We start from the raw sequence: 24,412 nt of genomic DNA, 5'->3' as shown, positions 1-24,412 counted from the left end.
CCCTGACTGGTGCCCATGCCACAGCTGCCTCCTGGGACTGTTCTAAAAATCAAATGGGGTAACAGCTGCAAAAGGGCTCGCAGTCAAAAGGGCGTTCGGCTGAGAGCGCGTTTGCCACGTTTACCTTCTGGGTGTTTTGGGTGAGGCCGTGTTTTTGTATGCTTACATTTTTGTTTAAGGATCTAATTTACGACCAAGACGTACCACACTAGGCATCTGGTGGGCGCATGGTGCTGCTGCATTGGCTGAAGCTGTGTGTCTCTGCTGAGTGAGAAGTTGAGCACATGGGAGGGTGGAGGCCTGTCCTGGGTCAGGCTGAATGGTGGCTGAGAGGTCGTCGGGCTCAGAGACGCCAGCCCACCAGAACCCCGGCATTCCCAGCCTCCTTAATGTGCTGGTCGTTCCCTCAAATTATCCACAATCCAGCACCACCCAGAGTCCAAACTGACGCAGCTGCGTGTCTCTGAGGGCCCAGGCAGAGCTGTCCTTTTGAAGCTTGGCTCTGGGCTGTGTCTGCACCAGAAACCGGCTCGGCTTGCCTGCCCTGCCCTGTCCTGTCCTTGCTAACAGCTCCTATTTTCTTTGTTTAAGAAAGAGCATAAATATTATTAGTTGGCAATTTAGTTACAGAACCTAACAGAGATGTCTGGAGACAGATTTAGTGCAGAAGCCAGTGAATTTGAGTCTGCCTGTCTAGTGCCAAGTTTAAAGCTACTTAAAGAAAGCTTTTTTGTTGTTTGTTTTCCTTTCCCTCTTCATTTGGTGAAATGTCCAGGAAGTGTACGACTGGCAGGTTGAAAAGGTCCTGGGAGAAAATAACTCGTGTTGGAGCAGCAAAGTCCTTCCCACTGGAACTTTCTCGACAAGTCCTTTGGGTCACACATTACTTTTACTAGACAAATCTCTTTTCACTGGATGTCTCCAATTTCAGGATGTGTGACAACTCAGACACCAGTTTGTTGGTCTGAAGTTGCCTTCATCACATTCCATGATGAAGGATTTACCAAGCAGATGTCTGGATTATCAATGCTTTGAAGTTCTGTAAGGCCCATTTTGAACTGTGGGAACTGAAATGTTGGTCGATTAGAGGCACTGACGCTCTGGGTATGGCGTGACAGAGTGTGAGAGCCATGTGCAGGGCCTGGGTTTGGAGCCTGGCTCTGCCCCTTGCAGGCTTTGGTCATGGGGTCCCTGTGAGCTGCTTACTCACCTGCCAGGGGAACGAGCGAGTCCTTCAAAAGGAGGCATTGAGAGCCGATGACACAAAAGTACCTTAATACACCTTTGAAGATACTGCCTTGGACTCAGCTCTACCACGAAGACTAAGACGTCTGTTTGTCTGCCCTGTGAAAGCATTTAAGGACATTGCTAATTTCTGCCATCAATACATTTACTGGTCTTATTCTATTGAGTCACTATAAAACTGGCAAGAAGCAAACAGTCTTCAAAAAAGCACTTTGATGCTCATATTACCCTAAATCACTGTGATCAATAAGGATAGAAATCAACAAGGAACAATGAAATGTGCAGGCCCTAAAACAGAAAAGACGGAGGGGGTGAAGCCTCCTGCCTCCTTGCTCTCCCCAGCTTTGCAGCAGGTCCTCAAGTGAGCAAGGGCTGTGGGAGTTTTCTTTTGCTACTATTATGGTAAATTACCACAAACTTAATGGCTACAGACAACATAAATTTATCATCCGAGAGTTCTACAGTTCAAAAGTCCACTACAGGTCTCACTGGGCTACGACCAGGTGTCAGGATGCTGGATCCTTCTGGGGACTCCAGGGGAGCCCTGTTTTCTTGCCTTTTCCAGGTTGGAGGACTCCCACCTCCCTGGGCTCGGGCCCCTTTTGTCTTGCAGCCTGCAGCAGCATCTCTCTGACTGCGCCTTGCAGCACGGCCCTTCCTCCAACTCCTCTCCCGCCCTCCTCACCAGAAGCACCTGGGATGACATTCACCCACTGGAGGATCCAGGAGAATCTTTGGTCTCAGGGACACCGATGAGCAACAGTCATCCTCTGCCGTGGAACCTGACGCATGCTCGCGTTCCAGGGATCCACACGTGGATGTCTCTGGGACCGTTGTTCCCTCTACCACGGGATGGTTTCCACGGGTCGAGGCAGAAATGCCGCATGGCTTGGCCGAAGCAGCTGCAGTGGGTAGCCAGGGGTGCAGGCCTCTGTCCTCCACTTTTAGGCTCTGGTCAGGCGTTTAATTCCTTGCTCCGGAGATATTCCCAGTGAGTCGGCTCTCGTTAAATCTCAGAAAAATCGGTGCTGTGGAGTGGACGAGACTGATGTATCATTGTTTAGGCCTCATCTGAGCCCATGAATTCTGTCTCAGTGATGGGGACCAGCCCAGGTTGCTGTTTCCACAAAAGAATGACTCTAACAGCAGAAATGCAGAAATGCGTGTGGAGTGAGAGACCTCTGGCCTGCCATGTTGGGGAGCCCACCGGCTCCCAGCAGTGTTTCTTGGGCAGTCGCTAGGCCACCAGCGTCTGAATTCCAGGGAACTTGTTAAGGAAGAAACCCGCTCCCAGTCCGGTCCCTCAGAATCAGAGTCCCTGGTAGCAGGGGCCAGGGAAGCTGCATTTTTCCCCTGTGATTTTTACACACAATGAAGCTTCAGAACCGCCAGTGCACGGACATAGACATGGACGGGCCAGCCAGACGGACGGCCACTGCCAAGACGAAAACCTGGGAGGCCTGGTCGGTCTGTCTCCTTCAGGGAGTGCTCAGGAGAGTCGAACGCACCTCATTCCTCGTGGCACTGATGCCCACGCTCACCCTGAAACTTGAGCCAATGTGAGAAACAGCAGCGTGTGGTGATCCACGGGGTACTGCAGGCCACAGACCCCGAATGCGGTTTTTGTGATGGGAGTCCGAGGCGGAATAGCTGCTCTAGAGCCATGAAGGGATCAAGCACATTTCCAAAGCCCCTACTCTGCATGATGACCTTATAAAGTCCACGTTTTCTTTCTTTTGCTGGTAGATAGGATCTTTTCTAACCTTTCCCCCTTAAGATTCATACATATTTCCCTTCGTCGGCATGATTTGTGATGGTTGCACAGTGGGCCGTCCCGTGGGAAGGCCATCATTCACTTCACCAGGCCCCTTTCCTGGGCCTGTAGGTAAATCTACATATTCTTTTTGACGGAGGCTTTTTGGCAACCACACACGAAAGTGACGGTCTGGGCCGGGCACGGTGGCTCACCCCTGTAATCCCAGCACTTTGGGACACCGAGGTGGGTGGATCACCTGAGGTCAGGGGTTCGAGATCAGCCTGGACGACATGGCAAAACCCCGTCTCTAGTAAAAATACAAAAATTAGCTGGGCGTGGTGGCGCATATCTGTAATCCCAACTACTCGGGTGGCTGAGGCGGGAGAATTGCTTGAACCCAGGAGGCGGAGGTTGCAGTGAGCTAAGATTGTATCACTGCACTCCAGCCTGGGCCACAAAGCAAGACTCCGTGTCAAAAAAAAAAAAAAAAAAGAAAGTGATGGTCTGTAGCTGATGCAGTTATCTAACATGCCACACCTTCCATTTTATCATTTTTAATACGGAATAAAATCCGTCCACAAGCTTCGAGGAGACAATGTTCAAGGCTGATGTGGTGTAGGTTGTGTTTCGTGAGGTACTGCCAAGATCACAAGAATTTGACTGTTTTTATGAAGATCAATGACTCTGATCCCCACAAAGGATTCCTCTGTGAGTGAGGGATCAGATGACAGCCCGTGGACGGCTGGCATTCCTCAGCGTGCTGGTCAGACGATGCTCCCCCCACTGAGAATGGCAGGGTTCCCTCGGTGGAGGAGGTGAGCTGATTGGGTCAGCCGGGAGCTAAGTGAGGTCACAGGGAGGGACCCCGACCCTGTGGAATCGTGTCTTATTAAGGAGCGAAAGAGACACCATCTATCGCTCCCCAGGAATCAGCTCCACGTGGTGGCGGGTTCGGGGCAGGGGCAGGTAAACGTCAGGAAAGCGCCAGACAGTGAATGTTTTAGGATTTGTGACTGTGTAACTCTGCGGTTGTAGTGCAGAGGCAGCCGCGGGTGATACCTGGGCAAATGGGCCTGGCGTGTTCCCACGAAAATGTGTTTACTGTAACAGATGCCAAGAGGATTAGGCCACCGACTTTTGCGTGTGCTCTTCGGGCCTGCCGCCTGAGCAGAATGAGGGTTCCCGTGGTGTTCACATCATCAGGATCTCGTGTTCTGCGCGTAAAACAAGCTCGTGAAGTCAGGAGACAACATGCATCCTTAGCAGGCAGGTAGCTCGTGCAGCATCTCACCTCCCAGCATAACAAGCGCTTCTCCATCCATCCATACAGAATTCCACTCTGCAGGGGGCAGTGTTGTGATGGAATATGCTCTGAGAGATGGAGGAGGTGACTTCTGCCAGGAGTGATCAGGAGGACTTCTTGGAGGAGGCAGCACTTGAACTGGTCTTGAAAGATGATGAGATTTTAATGGGAAAAGAGATGATGGAGAAGAACCTTCCAGCAGGAAGGAGCTGCCTTAGCAAAGATAGGGAGGCTGGAAAACGTGAGAAGTGGCACAGGGAGATCAACACAGGACCTCTCCCTTCTGAGCCAAGCTGACACCTACTTCTTGCCATGAAAGGTCCCTCTTCTGGAGACTATAAACTATTTATTTTTAATAGAGAAACTGCCTGAGTTTGAGTTCTGGCTGCCACTTATTTAGGTAAGAAACAACTTTTTGGGCCTCAGGTCCTCACCTGTAAAATAGGCTGAATAATAGGATTGTGCCTCTCTCCAGTGGGCTGTTAGAGGTTGGACTGCATCCCCCCAGTACTCACATGCTGAGGCCTAACCCGGTGTGACTGTACATGGAGACAGGGTGTATAGGGAGGGGATGAAGGCTAAGTGAGGCCACGGGGGAGGGGCCCCTACCCTCTAGAGTCGTGTCTTTATAAGGAGTGAAAGAGAGACCATCGCTTGCTTCTCTCCTGTGTGCAGAGGAAAGGCCAGGTCAGGACACAGTGAGGAGGCGCCCCGCAGCCCCAGGCAGAGCCCTCACCACGCCGCCAGCCCTGCCGACGCCTTGATCTTGGACTCCCGGGCATCTGCTGCATAAACCTCCCCGTCCGATGTATTTTCCCATGGCAGCTTGAGCAGAATGAGGCTGGCGCTTTGGAAGAAGGAGCTTCACATGTGAGGAACTTGGAGAGTGGGACGTGCCGTGTGTGCACATGTGGCTGCTGTTATTGTTATTACCAGGAGTGGCGTATTCCCAGCCTCTGGAAGCTAACCTCATGGTTTTCTTTCTTCTTCCACATTTCCTTTTTCAGATCATGTCTGCCCTTAGCCTGACATCCCCGCCACGTAGGGCTCCAGGACTGCTGTGGCCTCAGCAATTCTGGGCTCCTGGAGGCCCTGGTTCATTGTTCTCCCCTTTCCCCTTGGCTGGCCTAGATGCCATGTCCTCTTTCTTGGGACGGTCCTCACTGACGGGCCCCATGGGAGGAGGGAGACAGGGCCAGCTGCCATGCGGGCACAGCTGTCATGGCATCCCCTCCTCCAGACATTGCCCACCAGCCCTGGCTTCCCTGAGCTTCTCATCAGCCCTGGTGGAAGTGAGCAGACGTGATTACTGATTCTTGTTTTCCCCATCAGGAGGCCAGGGCGGGGGAAAGGCAGTGTGCCGCTGAGTGGTTGGTCGTCTGACTTAGTGCCAGTCACGCGCATGTGATCTAGGGTCTCGGGGCACGGTGCTGGGACAGCTCAGCTGGCAGACCTAGGACAGGGCTGGAGGGTGGGGGGCAGGACGGGGGCCAGAACTCTTCTCCCTCCCTCCCTCCGGACTCAGGGGGGTCCCTTGGGCAAATTCCTTGTCCAGACAGAGATGTGTGGGGCGAGAGACCCCCAGTCTCCCTAGGAGAAGTGAGCAGGTGGGGCCCAAGACAACAGCCCCCTGTGGCAACCTCCAGCCCCAGGATAGTGGCCTGAACCCTGGGTCACCACGCTTACTCCACCCAGTGCAGAATTCTCCAGCGCCCAGCCTTGCAGAGGCAACGCGGCTCTGACAGGACCTGTAACCTCTTCCTGCCACTTCTTTGTCATGCAACCAGCCCTTCGCTTCAAATCTCTCAAAATCCTCTTCCCCAGGGCTTGCTGCCCTGGTCCTCGGAGCAGGCTGTGGACATGGACTCAGTCTGCTGAGCTCTTCCTCCTCTGTGTACCGAGGCCACAGCCCCCACTCCGATCCGCAATGCAGGCTCTGCCTGTGCTACTGTCCCTTGTCCTTCCCTTTATCAAGCCCAAGGGACCCTGTAACCACACGCCCTCCTCAGGGCCTTTTCATTGGAATTCCCACGCTCTCTGCATTTCTAAAGGACTGGTCGAAACCGCAGGGTTCTTCTGAGCGGTGAGCTACTCGAGTGAATCGAAATCACACTTGGTTCCCCCAAATCCCATCTGCAGCCACATTTGTCAGGAGTGCGGCTGCTGCAGAAAGTGTCTCTGGAGCTTGGGAAGCAGGCGCGGGGCCACTCTGAACTCTGCTGTGCTGATCACACCCCCTTTCTGCATCCTGCAGGCACTTTGGTCGGACCCTTTCGATATCCAACACTGATCAGTTGTAATGAACGGCACTGTTCCCACACAGGACCTCTAATGACTACTGAGTTCTTACGAGGAGTGCCTCGTGCTTTGCAGCATCTAACATCTTGATAGTGACCTGCTAGTGCCCGTCCAGCCCGTCAGCAGATCACGGTCACAAACCCTGGGAGAGGTGGGCTTGCTATGCCACTGGCCCTGCTGATTCTCCATCCAGCAGCCGCCTCCTACTGCAGGGTACCGCCGCTCCTTTCTTGGGTCCTGGCATGGCTCATGGCAATTATCTCCCCTCCCCGACCCCCCACAGCTGACGACATGTTCCCGTGTGAGACTCTGTGTCTCCCGAGAAGCAGACACCAAGACAGGATGAGATGGATTTTATTGGGAAAAACACCTGCAGGAGAAAACGGGTGAGCACTGGTGGCAGCTGGGAGCACAGACCGCCGCGGGGTCTGAGCCTGCAGGAAGGGGGTGCGTCCTGGGGGCTGCAGTGGGGTCATCAGCTGGGAGGTGCTGGGGCCACTCAGGCGGCTCACACTGCTCAGCAGGGGAGGCCTGCAAACGTTCCGCGTGTGAGCCACTGGTGACGTGAGGTCGGCTATGCTGCCCCCCGTGGAAGCTGGCCAGCCCAGGCGTTGGGGCACTTTACTTCCCAGAACCGGCCACCGTTACTCCCGCCAAAGCCAGCCCTCAGCAGGCTCCCATGCCTCCCAGGACAGGGCCTGCCTTGGTGTCCCCTGCACCCAGGACTGGTAGGAAGTCTGTGGGAAGCGTGGGCGATTCCCGCAGCAGCAGCGGGGCCGTTGATGAGGCTGCCGTGGCTGGGGGTGCGGGAGGCTCAGTTTCATGGCCTCCACTCTGCAAAACAAAGCCCCGGTTCCTCCCCTCGGTAACCTCTATGGCAGGGGCCCCACCACCTCTGACCTTGTCTCCTGAGCTTCCTTCCCCTGCACAGGGCTGTCCTGGCCATGCTATGCACCTTGTTACCCCAGGCCTGATGCCAGCTGGCTGTGTCACTGGCTCCCATGTGTAGCTTCCTCAGTCCTCACTGCAGGTGTGAGGGGCACTGTGGCTCCCAGGAGCTGATGCTCAGCACATGGCTTGGTGGAGACGGCCCGTGATGGGAGAAGGGCTCTCTGGGCACCGGGGGCAAGACTGCAGCCAGGCCTGGCACTGGGCGGGCCGGCGGCCTGGGAGACAAACTTGTCTCCATTTCTGTCTCTGTCTCTTTGTATCTCTCTCTTTCTCTCTCTTTTTCTTTCTAGGTCTCTGCCTTGGTCTCTCTGATTCTGTGTCTCTGTATTTTTTTCTCTCTTGGTCTGTCTCTGCTTCTCTCTATGTCTGTCTCTCTCTGTATTTTTTTTTTCTCTCTCTATTGGTCTGTCTGTCTCTGCTTCTCTCTGTTTCTCTTGGACTCCGTCTGTCTGTCTGACAGGGTCATCAGAGCCTGAACAAGCCCCTCTCCCAGTGACCTTCCAGGTGGTGCCAGGCCTGCAGCAGGCACCTGGATGGGATCAGCTGCTCTGCTTCACGAGGCTCCCAGTGCCATCTCAGCAGGTAGCTGACGTGGCCTCTCTGTCACCTCCAGGGCAGCCAGTGCCCCTCACTGGAGGCCTCTTGATGCGAGAGAATTCCCCGCTCTTTGTTCCTGGCGTTCTTATTGCGGGGACGCGCCTCCCCTGTGCTTCTGGTTGGCAGGCAGGTCCCACGTGCTCCATAAACGCCCTGGACGAGGCTCGAGTGGATCATAGCGTCGGCTGTGGAGTTCACTTTGTCTTCCGTAGTCGCTCATACTTACACTGTGGCACGGGCTTCTGGCAGGCTATGTGTGTGAATCCTGTTTTTCTGAGAATTTATTACTTCGGAGAGGCTGGAGATGAAGGCCCCCAAGGTCTAGGAAGAAGGAAATCCCTGGGAGGGAAATCCATGCACTTAAATGGTGCTTGTGGAAACTCTGACTTCCAAACGCCACTGCTCTCCGATCCCGCTCCTTCCTTCCTGCAGCAGCTGTGGAGCAGCCCATGGAACATCACACGGCATCCAGCCAGGGGTTCGAGCCCAGGGTCCAGGCCAGGGTCTGCTGCCCACCAGCTGTGGGCCTGGGCAAGAGCGCGGTCCCTGCCCGTCTGTGTGCTTTCAGGTTCCCCCTCTCTTCCTGGGAGCTGCCCTGCTGTGGGAAGCCTGATTGAACCCTGACGCCTCTAAGCCCCTCACACAGGTTCCATGGGAGAGTGACGCTAACCTGGTTTATTTGTTTCATAGCCTGTAAATACTGACTGGTCCTTGTGTCTCAGAAATTCTTTTTAAAAAGGCAGTACACTTTTATTTTTTAAGAGAGACCACAGCAAAATTTAGGGTGGGCCTCAGGGGCCTGCAGTTGCCTTCAATTGATGGCTGTGGACAGCAGAAGAGGCTTGACTCTCGCTGAATTAAGACAGAAGAGAGAGGTTCTTCATAAACCCCAAAGAATTCATCTTCTTAGGAGGAGGCGCAGGCACAGGGCACAGAATGGGACAGGCACCCCAGAGCAGTGGGACGGGGCTCCCTGCCTCCCAGCCCCTCCCTGGATGGCCTCCTGCTCCTGTCTCCCCAGCAGCCCTCCGCCTTCTCAGGTGATGTTTATTCATGGCCATGCTTGCCTCCGTTCAGGCTTATTCCTGCAAACCCTGCCAGGGTTGTTAAGGAACATCTAAAAGGCGTGAGGCCCAGAGCTTTGATGCGGCTGCTTAATTGCCTTTACTAATCACACCAAGATCAAGAGGATAAAAACAGCCTCCAGGGTCGGGCGGAGAGAGTCACCTTGATGGGGTTTTGAAGAGCAGGGAGGAGACAGTTCTAATTCACTCCTGGTGGCGGCCTGAAATCATCACTTTAATTAAATAAACTAACCTTAGCCACTAGAGCTATGCAAACAACTTGACATGAGGCTTTAGATTATTTAGAGAGAAGCAGAAAGAAAATAGGAAGGCACTTCCTGGACAGATTTCAATTGTTTTCGTAAGTGCTCTGTCCCCAAGCAAAATGAAACATTTCTCCCTCCTCTTCTCTCTCCCTGCTCGCTCTTCCTCTCCCTATCTTTTCTCCTCCTTTCTTCTCTCCTCTGTGTCTATTTCTCTCCCTTCCTGTCCCCTTTCCTTTGTTTCTGTCCCTCTCTGGTTCTGTCTCTCTGTCCCCCTCCACCAGTGTTTTATCTTAAAACAGAATCTTTGATTGAGAGGCTTGTGTTTCTGAGTATTTGCCTTCTCATTTAGGGATATTCTCCTGGTCACCTCTCATGGTCTTTAAAGCCTGGCTTGAGTCTCCCCCACTGCAGGAAGGCTTCAGGATGACTCCCATGTCTTTCCAATACATTTCTTGTCATTTATCTCAGCCCTTGTGCAGTCACCCTTTGTAGTTGTAAACCAAAAAGTGCCGGAGACAGGCCTCAATCAGCTCAGAGGTTTATTCTGCCAACTTTCAGAATGTGCCTGGGGAAAAGGAACACGAAACCTCAGGAACAACCTGAGATCTGATTTTTCCAAAGAGGATTTTGATTTAATACCGAAAGGGGGAAAAGCAGGCAGGAGGGGAAGGGGAGGGGGTGTGGTCACATGTCTGAATCCACACGTTGCCCTGGAAAGCAGGGGTACAGGAATCATCCATCATGTATTTGTCTGGTGCTCAGCACATCTTTGCATAAGATAAAGTCAGCATAAGAGCAGCTCCCTGTGGAGACCCCTGGCCTGTTCTCTGCAGCGATTTGCTCTGGAGCAGAAGGAAAGGTAGAGGCTTACGGGCCTCAGCTCCCAGCTTAGCTTTTCCCTTTGGCAGAATGAACTGAGTCCTGAGATTTTCTTTTCCTTTCACCGGACTGATTTTAGCACTTCATCTGTGTATTTCCTCTTTCCAAATAGGTCTACGCTGCCTCAGGTCTGAAATGATGTCTTCTCTTTCCTGTTTTCTGAGTGGCTCATTTTGCTGCCCGTCAAATAGGCCCTTTCCCCAGGACCCTTGGGGTCCAGGTGAGTGGAGCAGCCTCCCACACGGGAAGCCCTGAGTTTTCCCCATCTGGGCCGTTCTTTCTGTCCCTGACATCCAGCTGGTCACCAGATCCTGGCGGCTGAAAGTCATTCTCAAGTCCAGCCTCCTTGACCCACCACTGCACCTCGGTCCACGTTCCTGGATGTCAGTCTCTCTGAGCGCGATGTGTGGCTTGCCTCTGCGGCTGAGAAATCCTTTCAAATGCATGCCTTCCCTTGTTATATGCAGCATAGGATCTGACCCGGCAGGACCTCAGCAAAGACTTGTGGCTGCTTTCAGAGTGGACACCTGCCGTCACATTTTCCTCAGCATTTCCCTATGCTGCCGGTGCATTGGGGAGCTATACTCAACCCACAACGGACTGCAGATCTTTTGGCCGCTGCGTTCACAACTTTGTCCGAGCCACTCCGTGGAAGGCATCCCGGAAGTCTATCGGTCTTCCCATGAGCGTTCAAGACTCCCAGATCCCCACAGGCCCTAATACCATCTCTGTGTGAGCAGCTGCCCGTGTATGCGGGAGGCAGAGGGAACGCAGCATCCGTTCGGAGGTGGGTGAACCTCGCGTGTTCTGCACAGGGCATGAGGTAGGTCTTGGAGAGCAGCCCTGGCCCCTCACCAGGGGACAGTAGGTGGGGTTCTAAATTATGAGTCATTCATCTCCTCTTCATATGTCTAAATTATTCATACATTCCTTGTGGTTTGGATGCTAGTCTATGAATATGTAGGCAAATTGTTTATTGTGGCATTTACAGGGATTTTGCAAAAAAGTTATCCAGAAACCCTTTAGGTTCAGTGGTTGAATTTAACAAATATCTACTGTGCACCTACTCTATGACAGAAATTGTGATTGGTGTCAAGGACATAAAGATGAATAAGATAATAAGCACCTGCCTTCAGTGTGCTCTGGGGTTAGCAGGGAGAACACACAATCCAACTGGTCTACAGAGACTGACTTATTATCAACGTTTATCACAGCGTGTGGGAAATATGAGCTAATCATATGTCAGATAATAACACGACCACGCCAAAACCAAACCAAATCAAAACAGGTCAAGAAGCCAAACCAACAAACCAACCCCACCCCCACAACAGAAACTAACTCAAGTAACATTGAACATGGAACCTTGACCACAACCCTTGACCTGCAGACAAAATACCTGCAAACAAATATCTGCAAACTCGACTTGTGGGTTTGCTTTCACTTTGGCGCAGGGCAGCAATTCTGTAATGATTTTCTGTCTTGTAGGATTGAGCAAATACAAGATTCCATCAGTGCTGTTGGAAGCCAGGATTCTCGTTTTTGGAAAAGGGAGATTTTCTTTCTTTCTTTTCTTTCTTTTTTTTCTTTTTACCTCCCTCCCTCCCTCCCTCCCTCCCCCCCCCCTCCCTTCCTTCCTCCCTCCCTTCCTTCCTTCCTTCCTTCCTTCCTTCCTTCCTTCCTTCCTTCCTTCTTCTTTTCTGTCAAAGCACTTACAATCTCCTCACATACTATATAATTTACTTATTTATCATGTTCCCCATTTGGTGTCTGTCTTCCCCCCGGGGGCAGTGCTCTTTGCTGCTTCGTCCAATATGTGTTCACGTCTGAGTGCCTGCAATAGTAGGCGTGTGCATATCTAGTGAATGACGGGCAATGATGGTGGAGATGCAGATTAGGACCAGGTCACGGGGAGTACTGGATCATGAGAGTGACCACATTTGGATTTCAGCCTGTTGGAAAATGAGATGATGCTGGAAGTGGTGAGTGGGCTGCAAGGTGATGAGAGCTGTAGGCTGGGGCAGTGCACAGGACCTGAGGCAGGGGTGTGGTCAGAGGCTTGGGAATCCAGGGGATTTGTTACAAGTGACGGGAACCTGACTCAAACCAGCCTGAGCAATGAAGACAGTGACCTGTCCAAGGGCACCTTTGGTTTGGGTGTGGCTGTGCCCAGGACCTGCTCACCTGGTGGGGAAAGGAGAGGGAGAGCATTAGGACAAATACCTAATGTATGTCATGTTGGCGACTACGTGAACTCGAGGGCCAAGCCCAGGTCTCCTTGTCTCTAAAAAGGGGTTCAGAAGCTTGACCTTGATGGGGGTGAGCAGCGAGAGAGCGGGCGTGTGCTGGGCCCAACACATGACTAGTAAGAGGAGGGTTGGTGTGCCCTTGAGCTCACATGTGCCTCCTGCCCTGCACAGGACACTCCCTCCTAGAGCCCAGCCAGCCCGGCAGGAGGGCAGGGCATGTTCAGAGAGACAGTGGCTGAGTGGATTGAGGGCTGGCCCAAGTCTCAGCCAGGAGTGCTCACTGAGGCCTGGTGGGCTGGACTTGGGGCAGAGCACCTGGCCGCTGTCCCTTCCTGGGGTTTGCAAAGCCCATCGTCCCGCAGCGCATCACGCTGTGCTCTGCCCCGTGTGTGTCTGCACTCAGCTGTGGCCAACACTCAGCCGTGTCCTGGCATCCCCCGGGCAGCACCCAGCAGGACCCAGGCTCTGGGTGGATCTGGATAACCCAAGGGCACACCGGGGAAAGGCTGCCTTTCTCGCTATGGTTCCAAAGCCCAGAGGACGAGTGAGCCCAGCTGTGATTACACAAGACAGGCCACAGAGCCAGTAGAATTTTCAATCAAAAAATTAACATCAATGTATGCTTACCATGGAAAATTTGGAAAACACAGGAAAGAAGAAAAAAAAATTAAAATCACCTTTAGTCTTACCAGAGATAACCAATATTAACACATTGGCGTATTACCTTCTAATCATTTCTCAGAAGCCTGTGTATGCCTGTGTGTGTTAGAAAATTGGGGCTATACTGCAGATGCTTCTGGGGTTTGCATTTTAAACTTTTTTATATTTCAAGTACTATTCCATCATTTTAAACGGCTGCATTATATTTTGTCACACATCAGGGTCTATCAGAATTGATCTAACCTTCATCTATGGGCCTTCCAATCTTTCATTGTTTTTCACATTACTAAATGTAGGAGTGTTTGGGGGAATGGAATACGTGACTCAGAGAGGAAGGCAATGAGAAAACATTCTCCATTCTCCGTGTGCTTTTAACAAAATTCACAGCAGCTTAAGGAAGAGTTCTAAATACGGTAGACAGCAAGAGGCAGAGATTCGTTAGTAAGATGGCTTCTTATCACTCTTCTGAGGGTTTCTGAGACCCCCTTGGAGAGGGGCAAATGGAGGGCAGTTGGCGCAGGGCTCAGGAATGTTCTCTGGAGGGGCCTGGCGTCCTCACCTGAAGGTCGCCTGAACCTTCTCCGGGGCAGCCCCGCCGCAGTGCACACACGTCCTGGGCTTCAGAGGATTAGGACACCTGGCGTCACTGCCTGGAATTTTCCCATCGAGAGACCTGTCTTTGGTCTTGGGATTCTATGGGGGCTCCCTAAATCCCGAATTTTTTGCAAACTGTAGCTCTCATGTTCAGTGTTCTGTGTAGGCAGCACGGTAACAGTCATCAGATTCTGAAATCAGCACGTGACGCCCGCATAGAAGAACCCCCATTTAGGCCCTCTTTTACCATGGAGGCAGGTCACTGGGACGGTGGGTCCAAGCGCTCACATTGTGGGGGTAAGTGGGATGGGGCTGGAGAAGCTTCGGGAAGCATTAAGCTGCTTCTTCCTGAAGCAGTGGAGTTGGGGAGCCGTTCCCAAGAGGGACCCATGGGTGAGCCAAGGAATGCAGGAGGGGGTGTTGTGGGGAGGGGCTATGAGCCCGAGTGTCCAGGACGGGACGTGGGCAGAGCCAGCAGGCTGAGACCCCAGTGGCTCCGAGGACAACCACTGTCCTACATCCAGGGAGAGATGGGGACCGTGGGGTCCTCACGGGGTATGGGCATTGCGGGGGTTTCTGTGCTATGCTGTTCCACACCTCTGTGTCTTCACAAGGGTGAATTGTTTCTGGAATTTTCCTCCTGTGCCTTCATGGGTAGGTGGGTACTGGGGTGCCGGATCTCCACTGCAGCCTTTGTAGGGACTGACCAAGCTCCTCCTCCACTGGCTGAGAGACAGGACACAGGGCTGGGCCCAGTTCCTTCCCTCAGCTGGGGGTGCCCGGAGGCTGTCTGGCTCCAGAGCTCCCTGCAGGGTGGCCCCAGGCCTGGCAGGCCCAGGGCAGCTTCATGCCTCCCTCCCTGCACACCTGTTTCCTACTCTTCCCTTTAAGGGCTGACTTGACTTCCACGGACCAACATTTATTAAGAATTGAGGTAGGTGGTTCCCTGACCTTCATGGATTAGGCAAGTGGAGGAGCAGGCACTCAGATAAAATCCCCGTGAGATGCGCTCACTGCTACAGACACCCCAGCGCTTGGTGTGGTGGCGCCGCCCTTTTATTACGTTTTATGCACCACGCACTGGACCCAGGACGCTCCAGGAATGGCATAGCTGGGGAAAGTTAGATGAGGTCAAATTTTGAAAATTGCAGCTCATTTTTATACTCTGACTGCAGCAGAAACCCCCTTTCTCTGGCTCGTTGGCTGATGAATAGGGAAGTTGTAAAGGTTGGAATGATTTAATAAAAATACATCTCTCTTACTTAAATTTCAAACATACAAAGTACAGTTTCACTTCTATTTTTAGCGTAGGGTGATTTGGGAGTTGGGTTCACTACTGACCAGGGCTTTCTGCCCCTTCTTGTGTAATCTCACTCCTGATTATGATCTGGGACTTCTGGCAGGGTCTCTAAGTGGAATGACTGTGCCAGGGGAGTCCAAATGACTGTGACATCCTTGGGGTTGACAGACACCAACCGACGAGGGCACTAGGGAGCTTTCTGAGTGCTGGAATGTTCTCTGTGTTGAACTGTATGGCCACAGGATCGGAATTCATCAAGTTGTACAATAAAGACTAGTCTTATGTCTTTCGTGGCTCATTAAAAGATTTTAAAACACGGTAGATTGAGAGTTAAAGATAATCGTAGGTGGAATTCTGCCTGACTTTTATGATTGTTTCCATCTTTTATTGGTGTCTCGCCCACACATAATACTGTATCTGGATGTGCATATTTTACATATTTTTTAGAGATAGGGTCTTGCTCTGTCACCCAGGGTGGCACAATTGCAGCTCGCTGCAGCCTCGAACTCCTGGGCTCAAGTGACCCTCTCATCTCAGCTTCCAGAGCAGCTGGACCACATAGGCAGGTGCCACCACACCCAATTGAAATTTTTCTTTTTTTTAGAGACAGGGTCTTGCTATGTTGCCCAGGCTGGTTTCCAACTCCTGGTCTCAAACCACTTTCCCACCTCAGCCTCCCAAAGCACTGGGGTGACAGGTTTGAACCACTGCTCCTGGCCCCAGTATATATATTTAGGCATGCTCTTTACTGAATCTTTCCAAAGTAGTTCATCTACGTTTTCATAGAAACAGTCACTCATTCTTTTTGCACTGTTTCTGCAGTTGCTGTGTTATTTAATTAGATTCCTTGATTGCAATAAGTTTTAGGAACAAACATGACTAACTCCTGGGAAACACGTGGGACATGCTGCTCCCAGCCCCTGGCGCTCAGAATCCCCTGGGTATGGGTCAGCCAGCTCTAGGGGGAGCAAGAAGGTCTCTCCCCAGGCCCTGCCGGTCAGGAGCAGCTCAGCCCCAAGTGAAGAACCACTGAGGGAGATCTGTTGACTGGTAAATAGCCCCTCATGCTCACTTCTGTAAATCTGGATCTTTACCGTGTGTGTGTTTTAATTTTACGAAACAGCTTTTATGGAATGGACCAGCATGTCACCTCCTCACCATTGACATGGGTCTCTGATGTCCTCTGCCGTCAGAGTATAGATCACAGACATAGAAGCCGCCAGCTCTCATCCTGGCTTCCCCATTAAACTGCAGTGTGGCCTCAGCTGAGTCACTTCATTTGCCTCAGTTTATTCATCTATTAAATGGGAATATGAGCATTACACTCCCACAAATGATTGTGGTGAGTATTGATAATAAAACAGGCCTCACCCAGATGGAGCCTGGGCCCGAGGGCTGCCCACTCTGGGCTCCTCAGCATCAGGAGGTCACAGGCGTCTCCAGTGGACCACTGGAGAGCATGAGGGTGCTGATGGAAACAGGCTCCTCTTGTCATTGCACTGCTCCCACCGGGGCCTTCACCAGGAATGAGCTTCAAGAGCAACCAAAGAGGAGAAAGAGTAGAGGGAATGAGGAAGAACATAGAGGACTGTGAGGCAGATCCAGGGACCAATGAGGCACCCAATGCGTCCTCCCCGCTGACTGCCTTGGGTGGTGTTGTCCAGTTTCTGAAGGATTCTCTGCAAGGCCTAGCCCCAAAAGGAGGCTTTCTGAATACATTCAAAGACGCTTTCACTGGAAAAAACAGTACCACAGGCAGAGATGCAGCTGTCATATGTGGTATTGTCAGGAGCTGGATTATGTCCCCTCCAATTCGGGTGTTGCAGCCCTAACTCCCAGGACCTCAGAATGTAACTGTATTTGAAGATAAGGTCTTTGCAGAGATGATCAAGTTAAAATCTCCAAGTCTGGTGGGGAGGAGAACCTGGGGAAATGAATGGTGATATCTGGATGAGGAAGTTTGTACTGGGCAGACGAGGGGGCCCTAGGCCTTCAGAAGGCCCTGTCCAGGAGCTGGGAGCCCCCTTAGGAGGCTCATATGAGAGCGGGGATCCAAGGTCCCAGCTTCACAGGGCCACTGGGGCAGAAACAGCCCAAGCAGCATCATTCCTCATCTGTCAATGCTGGGGGACAAATGAATATTTAAGGGAACATTTACACTAATCTGCAAAGGACAGCTGTGAGGTGGGTAGCGGCTGCCAGGGAAAGTAGGGGATTTGGAGGCTGCTGAGTCAGATGTGATGATGGAGGTCACAGGATCGTTCCTTCGAGGCAGTTTGCCTCTGATAAATATTATATAATAAATAATATAAATATTATATGTATATATTATATTTATAATATGATAAAATATAATGTATAATATAATATATTATAATATATAATATAATAATATATATTATAAAATATAATATATAATATATCATACTATATATTACATATAATGTATATTATCTATATATAATATAATATATGTATTATGTATTAGAGATGATCAAGTTAAAATCTATTATATATGTATTATATATGATATAATACATATATAAATATATTATGTATAAGTAATATATATTATATAACATATTATAACAATATATTACATATGTTATAATATATTCTATTATGTTATATTATATATAAATAATATATTATGTATAATTATTAATATTTTCATCCGTGGTATATTCTTTCTCATCTCCCTCAGATGTTTGAGGACAATACATAAAAATGCACGATTTCAAACCACTGCTGCATTTTTGTTTTTTTGAGACGATGTCCTGCTCTGTCGCCCAGGGTGGAGTGCAGTGGCACAGTCTCAGCTCATTGCAACCTCCGCCTTCTAGGTTTAAGTGATTCTCCTGCCTCAGCCTCCCAAGTAGCTGGGATTACAGGTGCGCACCACCACGCCCAGCTAATTTTTTTTTATGTTTAGTAGAGACGGGGTTTTGCCATGTTGACCAGGCTGGTCTCGAACTCCTGACCTCAGGTGATCTGTCTGCCTTGGCCTCCCAACACTGCTACTTTTAAAATCTTTTCTATTTTCAAGCAGCAGCAGCTACTGGCAGGTTTTTCTCCAAATGACCTTTATTTTGCGTCTAACAAAGTGGATGGCTTTCCGGGAAAATTCCTGATGTGGGTGCGGGGGAACCAGTCGGGCAGGTCCCTTCCCGCAGGGTCCTTGTTCCTCCCCGCAGTTTGGACTCTGCCTGGGAACCAGGCAGTGCCCCCACTGGTCACCAGAGCTGAACAAGCCCACCCCCGATCCACTTTTCTTGGAAGCACTTGGGCTTACAGCCTGGACTTGATTTTGTCAGTATTACGCTCGCAAAGCTGTTTTATTGACTGACAACGTGGAATGCAATAAATGTTCAAGACATCTGTAGCCAGTAATCGTTTCCTCTGTAGGCAGGTTCCCAGGAAGCCCATGACCCGCTCAAGGTCCTCTCGTGACGAGGATGCCACCTGAAACAGTCGGCTGTAGTCGCCGCCGTCCTCCGGCTCCCACTCCGCTGGGGTCTCTCTGCTGACCCGGCTTCCCCAGCACCTCTGGTTCTTCCGGGCCCGATGTCTCTCCACTGTCGTCCTCAGTGCCAGCCTGTCTCCCACACCAGCTCGTAAACTCCAGGGTGGCGACTTTGTCTCATTTTCTTATGTGTTCTCAGCACCTGACCTGGGCAGCCCGGGAGGCAGCTGTGTGAGGGTGAGGTCTGCTCACGTGCCTGCCCTGTGATGAGGTGTCCTGCTCACCTGTGGGGTCATGCAGGGCCGCCGCTCCCCTAATGACATCCCATAAACGGTGCAGAGGTTGTCTTGGGGCCCTCGCAGCTGCAATGTGGCACCGCCGCTGAGTGTCACCCAGAGGACAACAGGGCAGGAGGGGCCGAGCTCTCCACCTCCTGCTCCCCCTCCTCGCTCTCTAACTTTTCCTGCTGCCGTTCTCTTCCTGGGGCTGGGCCTGAAGCCTGAAACCCCGGCATCATTATCTCTGCAAACTCATCTCTGTAAACGCCCAGGCAGGCGTCCTCCCTCCTCCCACCCACGGACCCCCACTTAGTCCAGCTCTTACCTGGGTTCTTGCAGAAACTTCCTAACCGGTGTGTCCAGGAAGCACTTCAAATGTTTTCTCTGCTGCTTCCAGTTATCTTTTAAATCAGAGATAGGGGGAGTCAGGCCCCATTTAAACGTCTCCTGGAGCCGAGTGGGAGGGCAGCTCTTGGGCGTTGCCCGGGCTGGTGGGACCGGCTCCCTACTGACTGCCCCGCTGTCTGCCAAGAGCATTTTCCCCATTTTTCCAGAGTCCAGGCGGTGGCCATGACCCCGAGCACGCCAGGTGTTACCACGGCTGAGCCTCAGGAGTCTCTGGGCTTTCTTCATAGGTGCTGGGGCTCTCAGCCATGACAGGGACACACTAGTCCCACCTCCCAGGAGAAAGCACCTCTTTCCCCGCCTTTCTGGCCCCAGAGGAATACAGCTTTCAAGACAGAGTTTGTTCATGACAGACTGAGACAGAGTTAAGAGACAAACTCAGGATTCAAGCCGAAGACGTCAGGTGCGCTTGGCTGTGGGAGGAGAGATCCACCCCGGCCCTGGGTGGAGTTCTGACAGTGGTGGGTGCCACTGGGGCCGGCTCCTCTGCGCTGTGCCAGCGCCATCTCCCCCAGCCTGCTGCAACGGGGGCTCAGCTGCCTCTTCCAGAGATCGTGGGGGGTCGTCTCAACTGCGGGGTCACCCATCCCAACCATTCTCAGCCAATGACTGACAAAGGGGCTCCGGGCCTCCAGGAGGGACCCACTGTGCAATTGACACGTCAGGGCGGACATTGCAGATGTGAATCACTGCAGAGGGAGGATGCCTGACAGGGACACTGTCTGTCCCAGGAGACGGGAATCCTCACATTTCCCAGACAAGGCCAAACTGGGTGCGTGGGATTTTCCACACAGTTTTAAAGAAGAAAATGTTCTGTTCTGAAATTATCCTAATTGTTGGTATTAAAACGTCATTTATTTATTTCGAGATGGGATCTCGCTCTGTCACCCAGGCTGGAGTGCAGTGGCGCCATCTCATCTCACCGCAACCTCTGCCTCCCCAGGTTCAAGCATTTCTCGTGCCTCAACCAAAAGACTTCCAAAAACCTCAAATCCTGAGCCCCATGCCTCAGGATATTCTTCAATAGCCATTGCAGTAGTATAACCAAAAACAACCATTATCCCTCCCAAATAAATTAAAAACATTATTAAGCCTATATAAGTACCCCCATAATTTAAAATAATTACACAACCAACCACGCCGCTAATAACCAATGCTAAACCCTCCCAAGTCGCTGGGACTACAGGTGTACAGGTGCATGCTATCAGGCCTGGCTAATTTTTGTGTTTTTAGTAGAGACGGGGTTTCACCATGTTGCCCAGGCCGGTCTCAAACTCCTGACCTGAAGTGATCTGCCTGCCTCAGCCTCCCAAAGTGCTGGGATTAAAGGTGTGAGCCACCACGCCCAACCAAAATGTCTTTTCTTTAATCCGGTAATGGTGATAGGCAACGGTGGTGACCTTTTACAAATCGTTGCTTGACAAAAGAAAAAGTTGATCACCTACCTCAGTCCTCATATGTGTTCTGAAACATTCATGGGCACAGCTTCTAGAGGCTGTGAGCCACGGCTCTGCAGGCGTCTGGCTCAGACGCCCTCTCTGGTTCCCCTTGGCCCCCACTTCGGCAGCTCTTCCTGGGCTGTGATGCTGTTTCTGCAGAGTGGCCACCATTCTGCGGAAACGGTCATACCCTCGGGGACCCTCTGCCTCACAGAGGCCCCCGTGTTCCTGGGCCCTCCCTGAGGGGAGCCTTGTTTCTCCAAGGAGATCTTGGGCTCACCGGTTATGTTTCGGGGACCAACAGGACAGGATTCCTGGCTCTGGTGTTTAGAAACACACTCGAGAGAGCCAGGTCGAATGCCCTCCCTGGGTTTGTGACCCTGCTTAGGTGGTCAAGGTGGGGACGCCTGCATGGGCGCTGGGGGGCTCATGCACAGCTTGCTGCCCTCGTCCCTGGATTGTCAGCGCAGACCCCTGGGAAGCCTCCTCGCCTGCTGTGGTCTCTCTTCCAAGCATCTTCAGTGGTACAGTGGCTCAGGCTCCTGCTGTGCTCAAGGTACGGGCTGAACATCACACTCAGGCGAAGGCCAAGTCCCTGACCTCCCCACACCACCCACCCCTGTCTAGTGAGGACGTGCTACTCTAGCTAGGCCATCCTCCTCGTCCACCCCTGGCCGTCAGAGTCACATCTCAGAACTAAAACGTAGAAGCTGATTTTCAGCATAAAGAGCTTGTTTCCACACATCTCAAGATCAGGAAGTGACATGTGCTTGGAGAGATGAATGCTGACTTTTCATGGAGGAAATGGACAAGTTCCTCTCCTACTGGCCTGGCCCTAGGCTAGCTGATCTCTTCTGTGAGATCTGGGATGTGGGGAACTGGGACGTAGGCCCTGCTCCCCTCTGCTCCGGGCACACAGCTGGCCAGAGACCAGTGCTGCAGGAGTTGGCCTGGGTGCGGCCCCCGTGAGCCCTCACTGCCCTGGCCTGTGTCAGCCCTGCACGGTGGAGGCTGCCCTGCTTTGCAGGAGCAGGTGGCTTCCTCTTGGCTGCTCCGGCTTGCTTGGTTCTGTGGTTTGAATGTGTCCTCTAATTTCATAGGCTGGAAACTTACTCCCCACCCACATTCACATGTTGATTGGAGGTGGGGCCTTTGGGAGGTAACTAGGATTAGACAAGGACATCAGGATGGGACCCGATGGGGGATGGTGGCCTTATGAGAAGAGGAAGGGAGACCAGAGCTGGCATCCATGCTCTCTCACCATGGGACACCTTCCATCATGGGATGATGCAGCAGGAAGGCTCTCACCAGATCCGGGCCCTCCAGAACTGTACGAAATAATTTTTTTTCTTTATAAACAGCCCAGTCTGTGGTGTTCTATTATAGAACGCCTGTTGGCATTTTGGTGGGTAGGTCTCCCTTGCGGGGGGCAGTGTCGCACCTAATGAAAGGTGAATAGCGACCTTGCTCACCCATCACCCCAATAAAATCCAGGAGCACCCTCAGTCACTGTGACCCCCAAATGGCATTTGTTGTATCCCCCAAATCCATATGTTGAAGTCTTAACCCCCAGGACCTCAGAATGTGGCTGTATTTGGAAACAGGGTCTTTCAAGAGGTAATTAAATTAAGGTGAGGCCATTGGGGTGGGCCCTAATCTAATCTGACAGTTGTGTTTAGGATGTAGTTTGGGTATTTGTCCCTGCCCAGATCTCATGTGGAAATGTGATCCTCAGTGTTGGAGGTGGGGATTGGAGGGAGGTGTTTGGATCGTGGCGGTGGATCCCTCATGAATGGCTTGGTCTAGCCCCTTGGTGGTAAGTGAGCTCGAGCCCTGAGTTCACACCTCCCGGTCCTCTCTCTCCCTCCTGCTTCCTCATGTGATGAGCTGGCTTCCCCTTCTTCTTCCGCCATGACCGTTCCCGTTTCCTGAGGCCTCCCCAGAGGCAGATGCCATCATGCTTCCTGTTCTGCCTGCAGATCCCTGAGCCAATTAAAGCTCTTTTCTTTATAAATTACCCAGCCTCAGAGATTCCTTTATAGCCAGGTGACAATGGACTAACGGCTTTACAAGAATAAAAAGTTGGGAAGCAGATGCCGATAGAGGGATGACATGAGGACACAGGGAGAGGATGGCCGTCTGCAGGCCAGGGAGGGGCCTCAGGAGGAACCAGCCCTACACACACCTTGATCTCAGACTTCCAGACCCCAGGACTGCGGGGAAGGGAGTTTCTGTTGTTCAAGCTGCTGGGTTCATGGTACTTTGTTATAGGAACCATAGCAGACTAATATGCATGTGTGTGCACACACTCACACAAACACACACACCAACACTCACACGGTGTGCACACACACACTCACACACACACACACCCACACAAACACACACACACTCACACACTCACACAAACACACACACCAACACTCACACGGACACACACACTCACACAAACACACACACTCTCACACAAACACACAAACACCACACACACTCACAAACACACACACCAACACTCACACGGTGTGCACACACACACTCACACACACACACACACCCACACAAACACACACACACTCACACACTCACACAAACACACACACACTCACAAACACACACACCAACACTCACACACAAACACACACACTCACACAAACACACACACACTCTCACACAAACACACACACCAACACTCACACGGACACACACACCAACACTCACACGGACACACACACTTTCACAGACACGCAGACTGACACAGACAGGCGCACACACAGACATACACACTCTCTCACACACAGACCCTCACACAGACGCACATACACACGTTCACACACACTTGCACTCTCTCACAAACACACACACTGATACAGACGTACGCTGACACACGCACAGACACACACACAGTGACACACACATTGGCACACACACAGTGACACACTGACACACACAGACACACACACTGACACACAGACACACACACACTGACACTGATATACACTGACACACTGACACATGCTGACACACAGACACATTGATACACACGCTGACACACACACAGACACTGACACACACGCTGTCACACACGCTGACACACATACACACAGAGGCCCCACATTTCTCTGCCTTTTGAGGTAGTACATCTCTGGAAACCACTGAGTCAGCTCATTGAAGATGGCTGTTAAAATGCAAATGCACTTTGGAAAGGACACAGTGGCGTGAGTGGCAGGAAGGCATGACTTGGCTTGTGAGTCAGCATCTTAGAGGGCGTGCGTCTGGACTCTGAGGTCGGATGGGAGGCTCTGGGCTGCCTCCTGACTGCCACTTCCCTGCTGTGCGGCCTCCATCCAGTGTCTCCACCTCCCTGCCCTTCGTCCATAAATGGGGGGTAATAGGACCTACTGCAGGCATTATAGGACGGTCAAGTGGTTCCATATCTGCAAAGAGCTTAGGATGGCACCTGGAAAGCGTGCAGCGTCTGCCTTCCTCCCTCACTGGGAAGCTCGGGGGATGGGCCACACGGACACGGGCGGCTGGCTGAGGGAGCAGGGAGGGGCAGAGACACGATCTCGAGCCCGGGACTCAAACACTGGGTCTAAAGAGCTATGGAGGCCCTCACGGAGCGTGTGTTTATGGGGGTTGAATGCAGCCACGATGCCACATTAGAAATC

The 24,412-nt window shown here is 51.9% G+C and overlaps 1 long non-coding RNA gene across 2 annotated transcripts in view; it reads left to right on the top strand.

Moving 5' to 3' along the window:
* LOC111551528 overlaps nucleotides 1–20,488 on the top strand; it is a 29,167-nt gene extending 8,679 nt beyond the window's left edge. Inside the window, exons 1-4 of one of the 2 annotated variants that reach the window (XR_002734389.2) lie at nucleotides 6,215–6,988; nucleotides 10,472–10,579; nucleotides 10,827–11,182; nucleotides 18,565–20,488. This is a non-coding gene — a long non-coding RNA (uncharacterized LOC111551528). Of the gene's footprint in view, nucleotides 1–6,214; nucleotides 6,989–10,471; nucleotides 10,580–10,826; nucleotides 11,183–18,564 lie in introns of those variants that run through there. The other variant, XR_002734390.2, reaches the window with a different exon arrangement.
* Nucleotides 20,489–24,412: the final 3,924 nt, after the last annotated feature.

This window comes from Piliocolobus tephrosceles, chromosome 8 (assembly GCF_002776525.5).
Source record: "Piliocolobus tephrosceles isolate RC106 chromosome 8, ASM277652v3, whole genome shotgun sequence".
NCBI classification, from domain to species: Eukaryota; Metazoa; Chordata; class Mammalia; order Primates; family Cercopithecidae; genus Piliocolobus; species Piliocolobus tephrosceles.
This window is presented reverse-complemented; position numbering and strand designations above follow the sequence as displayed.